General features: G+C 42.0%; 1 protein-coding gene across 3 annotated transcripts in view; it reads right to left on the reverse strand.

Moving 5' to 3' along the window:
- The window catches only part of PHEX (phosphate regulating endopeptidase X-linked), a 189429-nt gene that overhangs the window by 71875 nt on the left and 95155 nt on the right, over positions 1–22399 (reverse strand). The window lies entirely within an intron of this gene.

Genomic DNA, 22399 nt, shown 5'->3' on the forward strand with positions numbered 1-22399 from the left:
TATTTGCAACCCACTGTGAAGGGCAGAAATTTAAGTTAGTCACTGCTCTAGATTTCATTTTATAGATAACAGAGAACTAAGTATTTTCAGTAGGAGTAACATGAGAGGCATCATCCTTCAGCAAGACTATCCATGCAACATTGTGAATGATGAAAAACTGGATGTTTGATAACCATACTAATTATTCCTTGTGTTTTACAGCATAGAAGGAATGGATTTTAAAAATCATCTTAGGTACATACAGGGAGCCTCTACAGCAGGGACTGGAAAACTATGGCCCCTGGGCCAAATCTTGTCCTCCCTCTGTATCTGTTTTTATAAATAAAGTTTTATAGTGACACTGCCATGCCCACGCATTTGCATGTAATCTGTGTCTGTTTCTGCACTTCAACGATGTTGTTGACTAGTTGGAACAGAAACCCTGTGGCCCACAAAACCTCAAATATTTACTCCCTGCCCTTTATAGAAAAGGTTTTCCAACCCTTGCAGTTCCAAGTGAAATTTTTTCTCATTGTTGGGGCTTTTCTTGGGTCCCCAGGGATCCCTTTAATCACTTCTGTACATCCCTCCCCAGCATCTATGCTGTTTTTCTTTTCTAGTAACCAGCACCTGAGACTCTTTGAAGGCCCCTGTGAGTTTATCTGCCTCCAAAACGACCCCCACGCCAGCAGCCCTCGGCCAGTAACTAACTGTGCAGGAGAATGAAAGCGCAGCAGCTCCTTTGCCACAATCCAGGACAAACTGTGAGGTCTAATTGGCACTCCAGAGTTCCACACTGGACCAGGGTGTCTGGGACTTCCCTTCGAATTTCACCCTTACCAGTCTCTCACCCTTGCTGTCTGCCTTCCCGTTCCCTTGCTGGCTTCTCTTGGGAGCACTTGTTGAATAAATCATAAATCACTTGCACAAGAATCCACATCTCTAGCTTTGTCTGCAGAAGACCCAACATAAGATTCCAAGCAACTCCAAATACAATGATTTTATTCCGACAAAGAAAACCAGTGACCTTCACACACTGCTCTTAGTATTGAGTTTTTTCCTTTACTCACTTTCAATTTTCCACACTCAAAAAATAAACAGAATAACACAGTACATTTTACTTATCTTCTTTGAGATAATTTAAATATTAAATATCAGCAGAAACCTGAAACTCAAGACTCAGAGGACCCAATCATAATGGTTCTGCTGTGCCAGAGACTGAAATGTAGCACAGATCAAATCCTGCCTTCAAAACCCCATGAGTGATGCTGAAAGCCTGATGTAGCCCAGATACCAGATAACTGGAGGTTACAATGCTCCCCTCAACACCAAGCAATACGTCATGTCTATGATTTACCTTGTTCCAAATTGTTTTTATTATTATCCTCATTGTGTTTAATACCTCACTGTATTTTATCAGCTCTTCACAAGTCCCAGGCGTAAGTACGGCAAATAAAGAGCTCCAGACAGTTTTCCCCAAAATAAAAACATATACAAGCTGAGTCATCCACAATTACTTTCTGAACACTGATCTCTCCAGAGCATACTGGTCAATTATGCATTGTTTTACAAACCTCACGCCCTGGGACCCCCACTGCATTATGGAGCTTCACAGAATATATTATCTTCTGCACTAGATATGCAGGTCATTGAATCCTTTGTTATTATTTATTTAGCAACAGTATGACTTGGAGACAGCTGGAACACAGATACAAATAAGCCTCATTTATCTCCCAAAGACACAAAGATGCAATAAGGTAATAATACTAGTAGCAACATTGCCAACACCTGAATAGAGTGCTCTTCTTCCCAAAATGTCCTGAATAAATGCCTTTATTCAAATTCAAATACTCCTTCTGCCTGACAGTCTGTTGTCAACTCCACACCATCCCACTCCACCCATTCTGCATTCATTCTTCCCTGAGAAGCTTCACAACTACATCTCTCAAAAGTCATGGGCATGGCTCCAGGTTAGAGTCTGCCAATGAGAAGCACTAGCAGGAGATTCAAAAGGGAGAAGAGAAAGAGATGCCATTTATTCATTTGCTGTTGGTAGCCATGGATAGGCACAAGGGCATCTGTAGACAGCAGATACAAAACTTTGCCAGAAGCTTCCAGACATTCTCCTGAGAAGGCCCCTTCTGTGTGAGGGCAGCAGCGATCATTGGCAGACTCTGCCTTCACTCCTCAGCCTTCCCAATGGTTGCATAAGCCTCCAATTCCCTGTATTATATATATTTCTGCTTGATATACTTAGAAGGGTATCCCTTCTCCTGAATAAACTCTAACAGATATACCATTCAAGGCAAATACTGATCACATCACTTTTTAAAAATTCTTAACCAAGGATATGTTTATTAATGAGAGAGAGAGAGAGAGAGAGAAAGGAATGGGGGAAAGAGACAGGGCAGGAGGGAGAAAGAGACAGAAACATCAGTGTGAGAGACAAATATCCAGTGGCCCCCTGTACGTGCCCTGACCTGCTAACAAACCTGCAACCTAGGCAGGTGCCCTGACCGGGAATCAAACCTGCAACCTTTTGGTGTACAGGATGATGCTCCAATGAACTGAGCCACTTGGACAAGGCTGATCATGTAACTTTTAAATTTTTTTTTCAGAATAAAAGAAATGAAGCACCAACATTGTTTGATGAATGGTAAAGTATTAGTGAGGCAGGCCTGAAATCAATGATCTCATGGGCTATACAGAGAAGAAAAAAAGGCAAGTCCCATCGCAAGTACTGAGAGAACAGTGGTATAAACAGACTGCAGACTGCACATTATGTCCTACAAAAGCTATTTCCTACCCTGCTTGTGGTTAATCAAAAACCCCCAAGTTTTCCTTAACCAGTGCATGCATTTCCATCCCTTACTCACACAAACCTCTGGAAAGAGGCTGCTTAGGACAACTGCCCATGACAACTGCCTATTGTCCACCCAATATCCATCCTCCCTTTCTTCCCTTACTATCAGACTCAAATTCTGCTCTAGGTGACAATGGACCCAACCAAAAATAGCTGCATCATCCAGTTTCCTTTGCAGCTACAGTTGACTCTGGGATGAGATTCTGGCCAATGACACATAACAAAGTCCTTGTTCCTTCCAAGAATCCATTTTAAAAGAGGACAGATTTGGCTGGCATATGCTTTCTGCCTTTAGACCAGTTTCTCTGTCTTACAACTACTAACATTTTAGGTCAGATAATTGGTGTGAGCACTGTCCATTTTTCACCCAGCCCACAGTGTCCCCTGCCCCTGACAGCTGTCACTTAGTCTGTTCTCTAGGTATGAGTCTGTTTCTCTTTTGTTTATTCATTTTATTTTGTTCATTTGATTCCACATACGAATGGAATCATATGGAATTTGTCTCTGACTGGTTAATTTCACTTAGCATAATGCTCTGCAGGTCCATCCATGCTGTCACAAATTTCCTTTTTTATGGCTGAGTAGTATTCCATTGCGTAAGTATACCACTTAAGCAAAAAAATAAAAAGATAAAAAACTCTCATAGACACAGACAAGGATGGTGACTACCAGAGAGAAAGGAGATGGGGGAAGTTAGGTGAGGATAAAGGGGGGATAAATGTGATGGAAGGAGACTTGATTTGGGGTGATGAACATACAACATACAGATGATATATTGTAGAAGTGTACCTCTGAAACCTATATAATCTCATTAACCAATGTCCTCCCAATTCAAAAAAAGGAGATATAAGAATAATAATTTCTTAAATTAAGAAAAAACTATAGACACTAAATTGTGAATCTCATATACTTTTATGTATTTTGATATATCCTTCTTTTGATGCCTTTAAACCATTTAAAAATGTAAAATCCATTCTTAGCTTTTAGGCCATACAAAAATAGGAAGCATGCCAAATACGGCCTGACAACCATAGTGTGCTGGGCTGACAAAGATAATTCAGTGAGGGTAGACTGTTCAGTGAGCTGCCTCAATTAGAGGCATAGGGCCTAGTATACAGTAAGTGCTCAACAATGCTTGCCAAACTGAACAGTATGAAGTATGTGTGTGTGTGTGAGAGTGCATGTGCACACAAGCTTGTACATATGTGGTTTAGCAACTTCTAATTTTTTGGTTTTGCTCTTCGCTATTACTAACACGTACATACAACAAATCTTAATTGCCTGGGAGTTTATTCCTTGCCCTAAAATCTTAGGGACAGAGCTTTAAAAAGCACAATTTCTGTGGAGACGACAAAGAGTTTATAGAGATTATTACTTTGAGGGAGAGAAAATATCACGAATGAACTCAGAAGAATAAGGAACACTGGGAATTTAAAAGGGAACATGATTTAAATTCTCAAGCCACCCCTCTCTCCTAGAGTTTTCCACAAGGTACCCTACAACTTGATAGTGCTGGGAGAAAGAACAGAACTGAATATAATTCTGCTTTATTTGGCTATGAGCTCTGAAACAGCATATAATTTTTACACAGATGAACAAACTGATTTAAAGAATGATTAAGTTGACTGCTTTACTCCTGAATTTTCAAAGCCACTTAGTATTAAGCTGATCGGCAGAAAGCAAGAAGGAAAGCTCATTTGTTTTAATCCCCACTGACTCGGCTATTTAGGGGAGTCAGGTAAATTCTCAAATGTCTTGCACGTATTACATCAAAGGGATTGCTTTAATCACTTAATTAAACAGCTTTCTTCCACACAGTTAAGTCTCAGCATATTTTTTATTAAATTAACCACCATAAGAAAAAATGGAACAACTGATGATCAACCGTCCCTTTATAAACAATTTATAGTGCAACATTCTTAAGTTTGCAGTGGCTTTGAAAGCTTCAGTCAGGCTTAACCACACCAAGGACTCATTTTCTCTGATGAGTTCTGTAATAACTACTAAACATCAATCAAAATTCTGAGATTTAAGCACCCAGAAGTTCTGGAGACAGTGCATAAATTATGCTATCCTTCAAAACAACGGCAATTTCCATAATGCCAAACAAATGATTGGCTGAAGATATTATCCTAAGCAGAACTAATGGTATTGATGAAAATTAGCCTGGGAAACAGGCTTTAATATCCTTTGGGGCTATCTGCATCCCACAAATAATAACAATGCAGTTATCTAACAAATCTAATTTTATCATCTCAATAAAAAAGGCACTGATGTATTATGAGTCTTCAAACACTTTAATTCTGCAGATTGCTTTTGGGTGTGGTTCATCACGCTGGGGTAGAGTACAGATAAGCGTCCCCACGAATCACAGAGCCTGCAGAAGTACCAGTCTCAGTTCTGATTTCACAAGAATTGGAAGACAGGGATGCTCAGATTTCAGGTCTCCCATCTTTAACCCTGTCTGAGGAATGTTCCACTACAGCAGACAATCCCCACTTCCCTCTGATATGGACTACAGTCCAGGAAACAAGTTTCAAATTATAAACCAGCTGCATCCATCCATTGTCTCTCTTAAAGACACCCACTGCACGTATCTTGGAGGAAGGCAGTGTTCCAGTCCAAAAATGGAAACTACTCAGGCCCAGGTAAATCATAATTGAGCCATAATGGCACTAAACCTTTCCCTGGTGTCTTTGTGATGGTCCTCACACTTGGGTGAGCACTGTATCCAGAAGAGTTAAGGAAAGAAATAAATATTTGGGTTTTCTTAGTACATAAATGGATCAGGGAGTTGCAATAGAGTGAAGAACTCAAAACCATCTTATTGATTAATCCATAAAACAACACATCCCCCTGAGGGTCGTGGCAATATGACCTTAAAAATATAGGCAACTTACCGGTACTCCCTTTAAAACTAAATAGGAGAGTGGCCAGATCATATAATTTTTTAATCTATGTCTTTTTATTACTTTCAATTACATGTAGTCAATTGCGCTCACAGAGTTTTTGCAAATAGAACAGCTGCTAGACCTGCTCAAATCACTATCCAAAGTGTCAATTAGCTAAATCCATTTGTCTAGATATAGCCAAGATAGATATATGCCCAAGAGCCAGCACAATCCTATATTGCAGTTAGGCTTTTATATGGGCCAGAGTCAATAATATCTGTCTCTATCCAACAGATGGGGTCCTACCATCAAGGGCCAGTGAACTGCAACCTGCAGGCCCAAACCAGCCTACCACCTGTTTTTGTAAATAAAGTTTTACTGGAACACAGTGAAGGGCTCCAGAACATGCCACCAGGCTATAGGAATTATTATATTTTGACCCAAAGACATTTGAGAATCAACTGCAGGAAGAGGTTTTCTCTGTACTACCCATATCTGCCTGAAAGTAGAGCTTTCCAAAAGAATTCCACTACCACAGGTAAGGGAGGCTTCCTGTTCTAGGAGGAAAGAATGGCTCTTACCACCAGAGATGAGAAATCAGCACCAAGAGGAGAAACTGCATAAACAGACCTTACTGAAACGCACCCTACCTTCCATTAGTTTTCCCCCATATATGTCTCAGTCATTTCCCAACATTTATTGTCCCTTGAAATCCTAACTCGCTCCACTTGTTAATATGATATATAAAGCCCAAATTCTTACTGCTTCTTTGAGCTACAATTTCTGTGAGCTCCCACCTGCTCAAGGGAATAAACTTTGCCATGCTCACTCATTTATGATTGTCTATGGCCACTTTCATGCTGCAAAACTGAATATTTGCAACAGAGAGCACAGGACCTGCAAAGCTGAAAATACTCATTATTTAACTGCAAAAAAATGCAACACCTCTTGTACATAACAGATTCTCAAAATTTTCAAAGCCAGTCATAACAAAGGCAGGGAAAAACTAAGAAACAAAGATTAATTTTTAAGGAGGTATAACTGACATATAACATTATATTAGTTTCAGATGCACAAGATAATGATGCAATATTTGTATACATAGCTAAATGATTACTACAGCAAGTCTAGTTACCATCCATCACCATACAAAATGACAATTTTTTTTCTTGTGGTGAGACCTGTTAAGATTTACTATCTTGGGCCTTGGCTGGCATAGCTCAGTGAATTGAGCACGGGCCTGCGAATCAGAGGGTCGCTGGTTCAATTCCCAGTCTAGGGCACATGCCTGGGTTGCGGGCCAGGTCCCCAGTGGGGGGCACATGAGAGGCAACCACACATTGATGTTTCTCTCCCACTCTTTCTCCTTCCCTTCTCCTCTCTCTAAAAATAAATAAAATATTTTTTTAAAAAAGATTTACTGTCTTAGAAACTTTCAAATACATAATACAATACTGACTGTAGTCACCATGCTGTACACTATACTAAATCCTGTGGCTTATTTATTTTATAACTGGAGTTTGTATGTCCTGGCTCCCTTCAGGGAGTCCACCTCCCAACCCCCCACCCCTCTGGCAACCACCAATCTGTTTTCTGCATCTACGAATTTTGTTTTGTTTATCAGTCAGTTCGGTTTTTCAGATTCCAAATATGAGTGAAATCATATGGTATTTGCCTTTCTCTGTCTGCTTTATTTCACTTAGAATAACACCCTCAAGTTCCAGCCACATTGTCAGAAATAGCAAGATTTCATAGGTTTTTTTAAGATTTTATTTAATTTTTAGAAGGAGGGGGAGGGAGGGAGAAAAAGAGACAGAGAAACATTGTGTGGTTGCCTCTAGTGTGCCCCCTATTAGGGAGCTGTCCCTCAACCCAGGCATGTGCCCGGACTGATCATTGAACTGGTGACCCTTCGGCTCATAAGCTGGTGTTCAATCCACTGCGGCATACCAGCCAAGGCAAGATTTCATACTTTTTATGGCTGAGTAATATTCTACTGTGTACATATATACCACATCTTATGTATCCATTCATCCAGCAATGGACACTTAGGTTGCTTCCATATCTTGGCTACTGTAAATAATGTTGCGATGAACATGGGAGTGCAGATGCCTTTTTTGAATTACTGTTTTCAGTTTCTTCGGATAAACACCCAGAATACCCAGAAGCAGCCCTGACTGGTGTGGCTCAGTGGACTTGGTGTTGTTCTGCAAACCAAAAGGTCCCCTGTTCAACTGCCAGTCAAGGCACAGGCCTGGGTTGCAAGACGGGTCCCAGGTTGCAGGCATGACAGAGGCAAGCAATCAATGTTTCTCTCACACATTGAGGTTTCTCTCCCTGTCTTCCTCCCTTCCCATCTCTAAAAATAAGTAAATAAAATCTTTTTTAAAATACCCAGAAGTGGAATTGCTGAATTATATAGTTCTATTTTTAATTTTTTCCAGAAACCTCCATAATGTTTCCAGTAGTGGCTGCACCAATTTACCCTAAACGATGCTCCAGGTTTCCCTTTTCTCCACATCCCTGTTAACATTTGTTGTCTCTTGTCTTCTTGATGATGGCCATTCTAACAGGTGTGAGGTGCTCGCTCATGGTGGTTTAGATTTGCATCTCCCTGATGATCAGTGACATTGAGCATCTTTTCATGTGCCTGTTGGCCATCTGTATGTCTTGTCTAAACAACTATTTATTCAGAACCAGTGCCCATTTTTAAATCAAATTGTTTGGTTATTTGCTATTGAGTTATATGAGTTCATTCTATTTTTTGGATATTAACCCTTAGAGGGTTAATGTTTTTGGACAGTTTCATCAAGATATAAAACTGTGATTAAACTTGCATAATGCTTCAAGTTTTGTCGAGGTAAATACCTGAATTTTAAGAGAGTCAGCATAAAACTATAAACTAGAAATGGGAATCAATACCATGGGGTCAAAATCCATATACTTTTGGGGATGGGGGAAAATGTACATAAACTATTAAAAATCACTTGTAAATGTCAAGATTCAAAGAGCTTAGAAATGCACATGCAACATCTGGTCCCTAACACCTAACATTTCTCAGATAAATTTAATCAGGTACTTAATCCTCCTCCAATTGTTAAATTACTTATTTAAACAAAAGGCAAGCTGGAGATTAACTTAAATAAGCATACCCCACTCTCTCATCAACAGGTCGATTGAGTGGGAATTGTCATTATTCTTTCCATTAAGATTTACCTCTGAGAAAGATAAGTACCATATGATTTCACTCATATGTGGAATCCAACAAAAACAAGTTAACAAACAAAACAGAAACAGACTCATAGATATAGCAAACAGACTGACAGCTGTCAAAGGGGAGAGGGTTGGGAGCTGGGTGAAAAAGGGGAAGGAATATACCAAGGAATAAAACCTCATAGACACAGTCAACAGTGTGGTGATTGCCAGAGGGCAAGGGGGTGGGAACAAACAGAAAACAGTAAAGGGGGATAAATGGTGGCAGAAGGAGACCTGACTTGGAGTGTTGAACACAATACAACATACAGATGAATGTATAATATGAAACCTGTATAATTTTATTAACCAGTGTAACCCCAGTGAATCCAATAAAACTACAAAGAAAAAAGATTTACCTCTGACATGAACAATTCTTCATTATCCTAAGAAGAGAAAACTTTTGAACTACCTTTCTCATAACATAGGGGGGAGGTCCAAAGAGATAACTTTTCTGAACTGTCACATTTTTTTTCTACCAAAGGGGGATGCTATAGGGTCAATGCCCATACATACTTCTTGTGCCTTTGACACTGGAGTCATCTAGTTCAGGGCTTCTCAAAGCTTTGGCCTTGGGCTGGCAGCATTAGCATCTCTTGGGAACTTAGTAAGAATGCAAATTCATGGACCTACCTCAGACCTACTAAATCAGAATGTCTCTGGGCTGCAACCAAGGACTTGCAACAACTTCACCATAAAGTAAGGTTTCTCAACTTGGCACTACTGGCATTTGGGCCAACTGATTCTTACTCACAGGACTTTGTCCTGTGTACAGTGGGATGTTTAGCAGCATACCTGGCCACTACCCACTAAATACCAGTAACTCTCCTCCCCACTTTCCAGTTGTGATCAAAAATGTCTCCAGACCTTGCCAAATGTCCCGTGGGGGTACAACAGCACACCTTGGATTAAGGACAATTGCCGTAGGAGATTGTCATGCATGCTCACATCTGAGATACTCTTTGCTCTAGACTGTGAAACTCACCAAGGTTTCTGGACCCACTTCTGGGAAGTACTGACATTGTATTATCCATCATCCACTCCTTCAATATTCCTCAGGGACTTCACTAACAGTCACCACTGCTATGCCATCAGGAGCACTTTACAGAGAAAACACCATGCTATTCTCTCCTACCAGTTTTTGAATGTACCTCAGGCATTTGCAGTTCAACTTAATTTCAGGCCAATGGCACCTAAATCCCAGGATGATCGGGGCAAAGAATTAATTAACAACTGAGAAATGCTTTGCAACTATAAGTCACGATACAAACATACCCCAAGATCTCAGAGTTGTTTAGATTAAAAGTTCTATTAACTTTTCTCTCAGTAATTTGGCAAAATCCATTTTTAAGTACTTTGAGTCATCTAAAATCCATGTTAATACAATTACAGTTCACTGAAAAATTAGCGTGCAATCCGGTTTGAAAGCTAAAATCAGTCATAGCAGGGTAATATTCCATTTAATTATAAAGATTAATTCAACCTTCATTTATTCGCGCATGTGTTTGGTCTTTTCATTTTTCACAGAACACCCGAGATTCAAATGCCATCTGGTAGAATTGCTGCACAAGTGCCAGTCAGTAGCATCTATTAGAGTTGCAGACTTTATTTCAAAGTAGAATTGATAAAAGGACAGTGGAGGGAGGAAAAAGATGGAGGTGAAGGCAGTGGAGACTCAATTTAAAAATGAGATTTTCCACCAATTTGATGGGCCTTTATCCCTCATTCTCCTTTGTTCCCTGCATGGCATCTGCACACATGGTCCCAAATAACAAATTCTGCCATTCCAATCTACCATATTTTCAGAAACAGGTAAAGATTCAAAATGTTGTAAATAGCAGTGTGAACTATAGTTATGAATTACATGCACTGAATGTTTCAAGTTGTATTTACAGCTTCCTTAAAACTTGGCCTTTAGTCTTCCTTAAACGCTTGGTGATTAAGACTGACCACACTTTGCCCTGGCTGGTGTAGCTCAGTGGATTGAGCATGGGCCTGCGAACCAAAGAGTCGCTGGTTCAATTCCCAGTCAGGGCACATGCCTGGGTTGCGGGCCAGGTCCCCAGTGAGGGGCACATGGGAGGCAGCCACACACTGATGTTTCTCTCCCTCCCTTTCTCTCTCCCTTCCCCATTCTCTAAAAATAAATAAATTTTTTTTAAAACACTGACCGCACTTTGTTCATTATAACATTAGTTCAATATTTGATCTTTCCAAAACTTCCGGTCAAGATGGAGGCATAGGTGGAAACACTGTGCCCCCTTCCACAACTAAATTTAAAGACAGTGAAGTTTTAGAAACAAAAACACAGCCAAAACAGTGAAAACTGAACTGTATAGAAGTCTGACAACAATGAACCACTCAGCCAGACCTGTAAGAGGGGCGGAGTCAGCGGCGGAGCAGGGTCAGGCTGGGAAGATCGTTTGGTCCAACTGACCCAGGAGCAGAGGCAGAGGGGGTTGGTGGATCCCAGGCGTGGGGTGGCGACGGGTGGACCCAGTGAGGGCGCAGGGTGGCTGGCTGACTGTGGTCACACAGTTGTGTGCAGATAAACCAAGCAAAGGAGCAAATAGTGAGACAGACTGCTCAGGCTAGGGCCCCAGTGACAGGAATTAGAGCCTGAAAGCACCAACTGGAAAGACTTTCTCCAGGTCAAGGGGCCGAGAGAGGCTCCCAGGCCCACAGAGAGTTCGTTGGAGAGACCCACAGGGTCCTGGAGAGTACACAGGCCCACACACCCGGCAACCGGCATCAGAGGGGTCCAATTTGCTTGTGAGAAGCTGCAGAGGGGACAGAAATCTGAGAGGGAGTGGAGTGGAGCTGAGCAAAGTGCCATTTTTTCCCCTCTCTGACCCCACCCCCACATACAGCATCACAACCCAGTGACTGGGTCGCCCTGCTCTGACAAACACCTAAGGCTCTGCCCCTCAAATGTAACAGGTATGAACAGACCAAGTATTATGACTCAAGAACAGCTCAAAGCCCCAGAGCCTATAATTCTAAGTGACCAAGAAATAGCCAGCCTTTCAGATGCACAGTTCAAAACACTGGTGATTAGGATGCTCACAGAATTGGTTGATTTTAGCCAAAAATTAGAGGAACATACGGAGGCTAAACTGATTGAAATGAAGGGAAATGCACAGGAAACCAATAGTGATAGAAAGGAAACTGGGACTCAAATCAAGGGAGTGGACCAGAAGGAAGGAAGAAACAACCAAACAGAAAAAAAGGAAGAAACAAGAGTTCAAAAAATGAGGAGAGGCTTAGGAACCGCCAGGACATCTTTAAACGTTCCAACATCCAGATTATAGGGGTACCAGAAGGGGGAAAGAAACAGCCACGAGTGGAAAACTTATTTGAGCAAATAATAAAGGAGAACTTCCCCAGTCTGGCAAAGGAAATAGACTTCCAGGAAATTCAGGAAGCTCAGAGAGTCACAAAGAAGTTGGACCCAAGGAGGAACACACCAAGGCACATCATCATTACATTAGCCAAGACTAAAATGAAGGAGAGAATCCTAGAAGCAGCAAGAGATAAGGGGACAATCATCTACAAAGGAGTTCTCATCAAACTGTCAGGGGATTTCTCAAAAGAGACCTTACAGGCAAGAAGGAGCTGGAAAGAAGTATCCCAAGTCATGAGATCCAAAGACCTACATGCAAGATTGCTCTATCCAGCAAAGCTTTCATTTAGAATGGAAGGCCAGATAAAGAGCTTCTCAGATACGGTCAAATTCAAGGAGTTCATCATCACCAAGCCCTTCTTATATGGAATGTTAAAGGGACTTATCTAAGAAAAAGAAGATGAAAAATATGAACAGTGAAAGGACAGCAAACACACAGTTATTAACAACCTCATCTAAAACAAAAGCAAACTAAGAGGACAGTTAGATTGGGAGCAGAAACATAGAAATGGAGATCACATGGAAGGTTAGCAACAGGGGAGTGGGAGGAGGAGAAGGGGGGAGAAGGTGCAGAGAATAAGTAGCATAGATGGTAGATAGAAAATGGGGGGGCAAGAATAGTACGGGAAATACAGAATCTAAAGAACTTGTGACACATGGACATGAATGAAAGGGGGGAATGGTGGAGGGGGGTGGAGGGGTGTGCAGGGTGGAGGGGATTGAAGGGGGGGATGGGACAACTGTAATGGCATAATCAATAAAATATATTTAAAAAAATATTTGATCTTTCCTTGAACGGCTACTAATTGCCAAAAAAGCACTGTAGACTGAAAAACATCGTTTTAAATTTTTACTGAATTATAGCATAGACAAAAGAACACAAATGTTAAATGTAGAGATCAAAGGTTTTTTAAATGAACACATACACATGCCTGTATTTGTAGCTCTGAGAAAAAATGTAAAACATTTACAGTACCCATAAGGCTCCTTTGGGTACTTTGTCAGTCAGTAACCCTTCCACCCACAAGATATCAACAATTCTGACTTCCCTCCATACATTAGTTTTGCCTGTTCTTGAACTTCTAAAGAAAGCGTGTACTCTTTGGTATCTGGCTTCTTTCACTTAACAGTGTATCTGTGAAATTCATCCATGACACACAGTTTAAGTATATGTGCTGCCGAAGCAAGCACCATGACACACAGTTTAATAAGTTGCATTCCTGTCCTCCAGAAGTTCACAGTTGGTCACATATGGAAAACAAGATGCAAAAAAATAAAACAAAATAAAATAAACCCACTAGAAGATTGTAGAGGATGGGATGGGACTAGATGGGATTGGAATGGGAAGGGAAGGGAAGGAGCTTGTGAAAAGCTCTTCTCCAAAGAGATCTCAGAGCTAAATGCAATCAGTAACAATAGAAACAACACTCTTAACAACAAAAATAATTCTCTGCCCTGAACCCCTACTGCCAGGTACTGAACAATATGCTTCACTTCCTCATCACATCTAAGTTTTACCTCAAACCCACCAGGTGGGTAGAGATCATCTCCATTTCACAGCCGAGGGAGCTCAGACTCAGAAAGAGGAAGCAATTCTCCCCAAGGCCTACAGGCAATAAGAGTCAAAACCAGCTTCTAAACCCAGATTAATTTAGTTTTAATCTGACTTTTAAAAGCCCATTTTTCCCCAAATACCCCATATTTTGATGGGTGAAAATAATATTCTATTATATAAATATTAATAATTTTTATTAATCCAAATAGACTAAAAATGCATAATATACATGCACCTTTGCCTCAGTAACCATATTCAACATACCAGGATAAATAACATTTTCAGCTGCAAGAATGACAAGATGTTTGCAGATCCAGTTTAAATACTTTTAAGAATTTCTCCATCCATCCCTAAAAATCTTACCTTTGCATTTTCAGTTCTGGATTACCAATGGGACTAAACTTTGACTAAGAGCTACTGGCAGACCAATGCTTGGCCAAGACAGGAAGTCAGAACAGAAAAGAAAAGGTAAAAAGTACTTGTAGTCTGGAAATAGAAGTACCTCTATTTTTCAGACCACTCAAGGTAATGAGGTAAGTGAGATTTTACCAGTAGGAGAAACGTTCCAAAGAATGGGGCCCAGGGGAGGCAAGGTTGTCAACCTCACAGAACAGATCCACTGCCAAAAAAAAAAAAAAAAAACCCTGAAAAATGGAGTCTAGCACAATCATCGAGGTGCAAGGATTTTTGGCCCTCATCTTCCCATTTCAAAAGAGAAATAACATCTCTCCCTTAGGGATCTTAAAACTGTCATAAACACAAACGAGAGCCAGTTTCAATTTTGCACTAGTACAACTCAAAACTCTCCTGAAGCTTAACTGTGACTGGCTTTGGGGTTAGAAATGCAGTAATGTACCATAAGCACCTGGCCAGGAACCTTTGAACCTTACCCCAGAAGTCCAAGAGATGGAACATGGACCTTCTGAGTGAACAGTCCTTTGTTCCACATTTGAGTCCCCCAAAACTGATCATCGAGTCCTGTATTAACTGCTTGTAAGAATATATTACCAGCAACATGCAACTTTCTGCTGCTGTAATAGCCATACTTATGGGTACGTTACATGTCAATGTCAATTCCATGGGTCCAGGTGCCTCGCTGCTCTCTACCTCTCAGACAATCAGAGCACCAGCCTCCATCCTTACAGACTGAACTCCAGAAGTGAATGGCAGAAGACAGATAAAGGAAATGCAACCCGAAGCCACCCTGTGCCTCCACAGTTCAGAGCTGGTTATTTATTCTGAGATGCCTGTGGGCCATATTGTGGAACAAATCCTAGCCCTGTTTTGATCTACCTTTAAAAAGACAGTCTAGGGAGGACTTCCACCAAGATGGAGGCATAGGTGGAAACACTGTGCCTTCTCCCACAACCAAGTTTGAATACAACAAACGTTTGGAGAACAAAGACACAGCCAAAGAACAGAAAATTGAATTATACGGAAGTCCGACAACCACTAACCGTTCAACCGGAATGGTAAGAGGGGCAGAGCCAGCAGCGGAGCAGGGTTGGGCAGGAAAGGTACCCAGACCTGGGCATGCAAGTAGCCTGGACCCAGTCAGGGTGTGGGGCAGACTGACCGCGGTTGCACATTCGCGCACAGTGAGACGGACCACGCAGGCCCCAGGGGGCGAACCCAGTGGAGGGCTAATGGTGTTGGCACACTTGCGGGCAGTGAGACGAAACGCAAGGGCCCAGGTGACGGTGGCAGCTGCAGCACCGGCCACCTGTGGGGGCCGCAGCGGCAGGCAGCAGATGGGATGCCATTGTTCCTCTTTGACCCCGCCCCCACATACATACAGCATCACAACCCAGCGACTTAGTTGCCCTGCTCTGGTGAACACCTAGGGCTTAACTCCTCATACATAACAGGTGTGAACAGACCAAAATATGGCTCCAGAAGAACTCAAAGCCCCGGAGCCGATAACTCTAAGCAACCAAGAAATAGCCAACCTATCGGATGCACAGTTCAAAACACTGGTGATCAGGATGCTCACAGAACTGGTCGATTTTAGTCACAAATTAGAGGAACAAATGAAGGCTACACTAAGGGAAATGAAGGGAAATGCACAGGAAACCAATAGTGAAGGAAAGGAAACGGACTCAAACCAATGGAATGGACCAGAAGGAAGAACGAAACATCCGACCAGAATGGAATGAAGAAATGAGAATTCAAAACAATGAGGAGAGGCTTAGGAACCTCCAGGACATCTTTAAACGTTCCAACATCCGAATTATAGGGGTACCAGAAGGGGGAAAGAAACAGCCACGAGTGGAAAACTTACTTGAACAAATAATAAAGGAGAACTTCCCCAGTCTGGCAAAGGAAATAGACTTCCAGGAAGTTCAGGAAGCTCAGAGTCCCAAAGAAGGTGGACCCAAGAAGGAACACACCAAGACACATCATAATTACACTAGCCAAGATTAAAATGAAGGAGAGAATCCTAGAAGCAGCAAGGGATAAGGGGACAGTCACCTACAAAGGAGAACCCATCAGACTGTCAGTGGATTTCTCAAAAGAGACCTTACAGGCAAGAAGGGGCTGGAAAGAAGTATTCCAAGTCATGAAATCCAAAGACCTACAGCCAAGATTGCTTTATCCAGCAAAACTTTCACTTAGAATGGAAGGACAGATAAAGTGCTTCTCAGACATCATCACCAAGCCCTTATTCTATGAAATGCTAAAGGGACTCATATAAGAAAGAGATGATGAAAAATATGAACAGTGAAAGGACAGCAAACTCACAGTTATTAACAACCACACCTAAAACAAAAGCAAACCAAGAGGACAGCTAGATCAGGAGTGGAACCATAGAAATGAAGAAGAACACATGGAGAGTTAGCAACAGGGGAGAGGGAGGAGGAGAAGGGGGGAGAAGGTACAGAAAATAGCATAGACAATAGTTAGAAAATAGATACGGGGAGGGCAAGAATAGTAGGGGAAATATAGAATCTAAAGAACTTGAGACACGTGGTTATAAACTAAGGGGGGGAGAATGGTGGGGGGAGTGTGTGGGTGGAGGGGAATGAAGGGGGGAGTAGAACAACTGTAATGGTATAATCAATAAAATATATTTTTAAAAAAGAAAGAAATATTTTTTAAAAAAGACAGTATAGGGAAGGAAATCAGAAAGGCCACCTCATCTCAAGGCAAAGCAATGAGCCACAGCCAAGGGACAACGTGGGCTGTTTGTAAACAGCAGCCTAAATGTCATCATCAATTATTCATCATTCAACAAAGCCACTGAATAATCTCTTACAAAACCATTTAATTCATACTCAAGATTCAGCCCAACAAGAGAGGCAAGCGGCAAGATGTTAGTCAAAAACTTGAGACTAAGAAAGTTCTACACTATTATTGGCAAGCCATGGCTTGCAGACTAAACTCCAGCTGTTGTTTCTTTTTGAAAATAAAGTTTTATTGACACACACCACACGTGTTTATTCACATATCATTTACAGCTGCATCATACTATAACGGATTTGAATAGACACAGCAGAGACCACATGGCCTGCAACTCCCAAAATGTTAACCATCTGGTCCCTTACATGAACAGGTTGTCAGCTCCTGCTCCACACAATCACTTCTCAAAGTATGGTCCAGGGGCATCAGCCTGACCTGGGAGCTTGTTAGGAATTCAGAATCCTAGGCTTCACTCCAAACTTACCACAAATCTGCATTTTAACAAGGTCCCTGAGAGACAGGTACGTACACTCAAAGTTAAGCAGCGCTGCTCTAACAGGGTTCTGCTTCTCAAACTTGGCTGCTTCGTTACCTACTATAGTCAAAACATGGCAACAACCTGTGTCCACCCCTGGGTGAATGGATAAAGAAGTTGTGATTGACATATACATATGAATATTATTCAGCCATAAAACAAGGAAATCCTGCCATGTGCAACATATGGATGGACCTTGAGGGCATTATGCTAAGTGAAATAAGTCAGACAAAGACAAATACTGTATGATCTCACTAAAACGTGGAATCTAAACTGATTTAAAAACCCAAAGTCATAGAAAATGAGATCATATGTGTGGTTAACAAAGGCATGGGGTGGGGTGAGAGGGACCTGGAGGAAGGTGGTCAAAAGGTGCAACTTTTCAGTTACAAGGTAAATAAAAACAAGGGTTGTCATGTACAGCATGTTGGCGATAGTTAACTCCACTGTATGATGTCTATAAAAGTTAAAAGTAAATCCTAAGACTTCTCATCACGAGGAAAATGCCTTTTTTCTTTTTTTAATTGTGTGTCTATGAGATCATGCATACTAACTAAACTGATTGTGGTAATCATTTTACTACATATGTCAAATCATCGTGCTGTATACCTGGAACTCATACAGTGCTATAAGTCATTTATTTCTCAACAAAACTGGGGGGGGGGGGGGGTGGAATGTGCCAGCCTTTTGGAATCACCTTCAAGGAGTTGTTTTTTAATTACTGATAGCCTGGGTCTGAAGGGAACTCTAAGCTGAAAGTTAGTGGAGCTTCCAGCTCCTTCTCACAGGGTCACATGGCAGCTCCCACAGCTCTTGTTCTCATTGGATGATGAGAAGAGACGCTCCAATAACTAAGCGATGGTTGGAGAGGGTTTGAGAAGTGGGGAAGAGAGAAGCGGGGAAGAGATTCTTTCCTCCTCTACCCTGTCAAGTTTTCAAATTTGAAAAATGCTCTGACAAGCTCCTTTTTGTGAATAGTTTTTAATGGAAATCAGCAATTACTTAGAACAACTGATAGGACTTTGTTAGAACACAACTTATCACGGATTTCTACAAACCACTTTGTCAAATTTTAACTTTCGTTTCCACAAGCCTAAAAGAACCAGCCGAATTTATTCTATAAATTTGCAGATTCATTTCATAACATTGGAATTAAGCAAGGGCTCTGGTTCTGCAGACCTAAAAAACACCACCTCAGCATTGTCCTCAACTCTGCCCTGCTCCGTGACATTGCCATTTGCGTCATTATTGTAATCCGTACAAAACCTCACCAAGAAGTTCTCGTTAGCTGGCATAGTGAGTGTCAGTGCTGGGAACACTAGAATATATCAAAAGTGGCCCCACCTGCCCCCTTTACCTTAGGTCAGCAAGGACACATATTCCAATGTCAGGAGTCATTGGTTATGGGGTATACACAGAAAATCAGTGTAAGGGGTATCTGTGCTGAAAATTAAGTTTGTTGACTATAGAACTCAAATGTAAAACTGGAAAAATGATTTGTCTGCTAGGATGGGGCTGGGTTCCTTACAGTTTAGTCCAGTTCTGGGCTCTCATGCCTAATAGGAATTTCTTGCATCTACGCAGAAAGGTCTTGCAGCCTCAGGCTGAGTCCTTTCCCCATCATAGTTCACCAATAATTAGGTTCACTGAAATAATTCTGTGAGTCAATGTACATAGTGGTCTTGAGCCAAGAAAAAAAATTTCAGTCAATAATAAGAAACAACCAAACCAGTGGACTAAGAAGAGAGGGGGGGAAAAGGCACTGACGTGTTCGAGAGGGAATAAAAATAGTTCAAAATTCTCTAATGTAAACATAAAAAATTGAACACAGGTGGCAGAGGCAAAGAATACAGACTATAGGTAGTTTCCAAAGATGGCTGCCAACAATGTCTCCCCTCCCTTCACGTTGCTCCTTACACCAGGAGATGGAGTCTTTCTCCTGCCCTTGAATATAGGCTGGCCTGGTCCCTGGGTTTGACCAAGAGAATATGACAAAAAAACAAGCATTCTGGGACTTCAGAGACCAGATTTAGGAAGAGTGGCAACTCGTGCTTCCTCTCTCTTGGAAACCTTTGCTCTCCAGAAGGGTACCACACTATGTTGCTAGAGAAAGAAGCCATAACAAGGAGCACTAGGGTACCAGACACATGACTAAAGAAGCTACTAAAATGTCCAGCCATGGCGGCCATCTGAATACAACTGCATAAGAGACTCCAGGTGAGGCTCCTGTAGAGCCCCAGGCAACTCACAGAATCCTGAGAAATAATCAAATATCTGCTGCTTTAAGCCAGCAAGTTTTGAGGTGGCTGTGACACAGCAACAGGTAACTGAAACAGAACCACTGAAGGAGGTGAGTCATTCTAACCTCATGAAGAAAATTAAAACCTGCTCTCTTCCCTCTGGCAACTGATCCAGAAGCAAAACAAACTACAAAATTCCAAAATCCTGTATAAGAAATTGATCCTTCCATAATTTCCTTTCTTTTTTAAAAAAGGAAATTTTGTTCATTCAAAACACCAAGAATAGTACTTAAAACTAAGATTGATTTTGGAGAATTGGTGCACCAGAATACTCTCTGTCAGAATACTTTGGTCATGCCATTTTTTTTTAAAATACATTTTATTGATTATACCATTACAGTTGTTCTATTTCCCCCCTTCAATCCCTTCCACCCGCACCCTCCCTCCCCCACCATTCTGCCCCCCTTAGTTTATAACCACGTGTCTCAAGTTCTTTGGATTCTATATTTCCCCCACTATTCTCGCCCTCCCCCCTGTCTATTTTCTACCTACCATCTATGCTATTTTTTGTGCCTTCTCCCCCCTTCTCCCCCTCCCACTCCCCTGTTTCTAACCCTCCATGTGTTCTTCATTTCTATGGTTCCACTCCTGATCTAGCTGTCCTCTTGGTTTGCTTTTGTTTTAGGTGTGGTTGTTAATAACTGTGTGTTTGCTGTCCTTTCACTGTTCATATTTTTCATCTTCTTTTTCTTATATAAGTCCCTTTAGCATTTCATATAATAAGGGCTTGGTGATGATGAACTCCTTGAACTTGACCTTATCTGAGAAGCACTTTATCTGTCCTTCCATTCTAAATGAAAGTTTTGCTGGATAAAGCAATCTTGGCTGTAGGTCTTTGGATTTCATGACTTGGAATACTTCTTTCCAGCCCCTTCTTGCCTGTAAGGTCTCTTTTGAGAAATCCGCTGACAGTCTGATGGGTACTCCTTTGTAGGTGACTGTCCCCTTATCCCTTGATGCTTCTAGGATTCTCTCCTTCATTTTGGTCTTGGCTAATGTAATTATGATGTGCCTTGGTGTGTTCCTTCTTGGGTCCAACTTCTTTGGCACTCTCTGAGCTTCCTGGATTTCCTGGAAGTCTATTTCCTTTGCCAGACTGGGGAAGTTCTCCTTTATTATTTGTTCAAATATGTTTTCCACTCGTGGCTGTTTCTTTCCCCCTTCTGGTACCCCTATAATTCGGATGTTGGAACGTTTAAAGATGTCCTGGAGGTTCCTAAGCCTCTCCTCATTTTTTTGAATTCTCATTTCTTCATTCCTTTCTGGTGGGATGTTTTGTTCTTCCTTCTGGTCCATTCCATTGATTTGAGTCCCCGTTTCCTTTCCATCACTATTGGTTTCCTGTGCATCTCCCTTCATTTCAATTAGTTTAGCCTTCATATATTCCTCTAATTTGTGACTTTGTTCCTCTAATTTGTGACTATAATCTACCAGTTCTGTGAGCATCCTGATAAATAGTGTCCTGAATTGTGCTTCTGAGAGGCTGGCAATTTCTTGGTCGCTGAGAGTTATTGGCTCTTGGACTTTGAGTTCTTCTTGTGCCATCTTTCGGGTTGTTCGTGCCTGTTCCATAGCAGGATCAGAGCCCTAAAATGTTCACTAGAACAGGGCAACTAAGTCGCTGGGTTGTGACGTTGTATGTGGGGGCGGGGTCAAAGAGGGACTATGGCATCCTGTCCGCCGCCTGCCGCCACGGCCCTCACCGGTGCCGCAGTTGCTGCCGTCACCTGGCCCACTCATTTCGTCCCACTGCTCGCAAGTGTGCCACCGCCGTCAGCCCTCGCCCCCTGGGGCCTGCGTGGTCTGTCTCACTGTGCGCGAATATGCGCCCGCAGCCTGCCCCGCACCCCAACTGGTTCTCGTCTGCCTGCGCGCCTGGGTCGGGGGCCCTGTCCTGCCCGACCCTGCTCGCTGCTGGCTCTGCCCCTCTTACCGTCCCCGTTGAACGGTTAGATGTAGTCAGACTTCCGTATAATTCAATTTTCTGTCCTTTGGTTGTGTCTTTGTTTCTCCAAACCTTTGTTTTATTCAAACTTGGTTGTGGGAGAAGGCACAGTGTTTCCACCTATGCCTCCATCTTGGCGGAAGTCCCTGGTCATGCCATTTCTTCCTAGCCCTGCTCCCAACCCCAAATCTTTACCTTTTTTGCCCCAGTTGCTTCCACTCTTTCAATTGCTAGTATCAGACCGTTGCTCCAGTTCATAAGTGAAATTCTGTCAGCAGTGGCTTTGCTGTCATGCCCTCAGCCTGCCTTTACCCGGCTATATAGGGTCTAGGAAATGACAATTCGGAAGACCGGGTTAAATACAATTTCTCTCTCTTCACCTATTTTCCACTATCTGCCTGTCTGGCCCTCAGGTTATTAATGGAACTGACATTCCCATACAACTGACTGCGCAGGGCCAGCAGCCAGATAAGAAGGGAGCCACTGACAGCAGCAG

This window comes from Sturnira hondurensis, unplaced genomic scaffold (genome assembly GCF_014824575.4).
Source record: "Sturnira hondurensis isolate 20B ecotype Veracruz unplaced genomic scaffold, ASM1482457v3 Scaffold0005220, whole genome shotgun sequence".
Classification (NCBI taxonomy): domain Eukaryota; kingdom Metazoa; phylum Chordata; class Mammalia; order Chiroptera; family Phyllostomidae; genus Sturnira; species Sturnira hondurensis.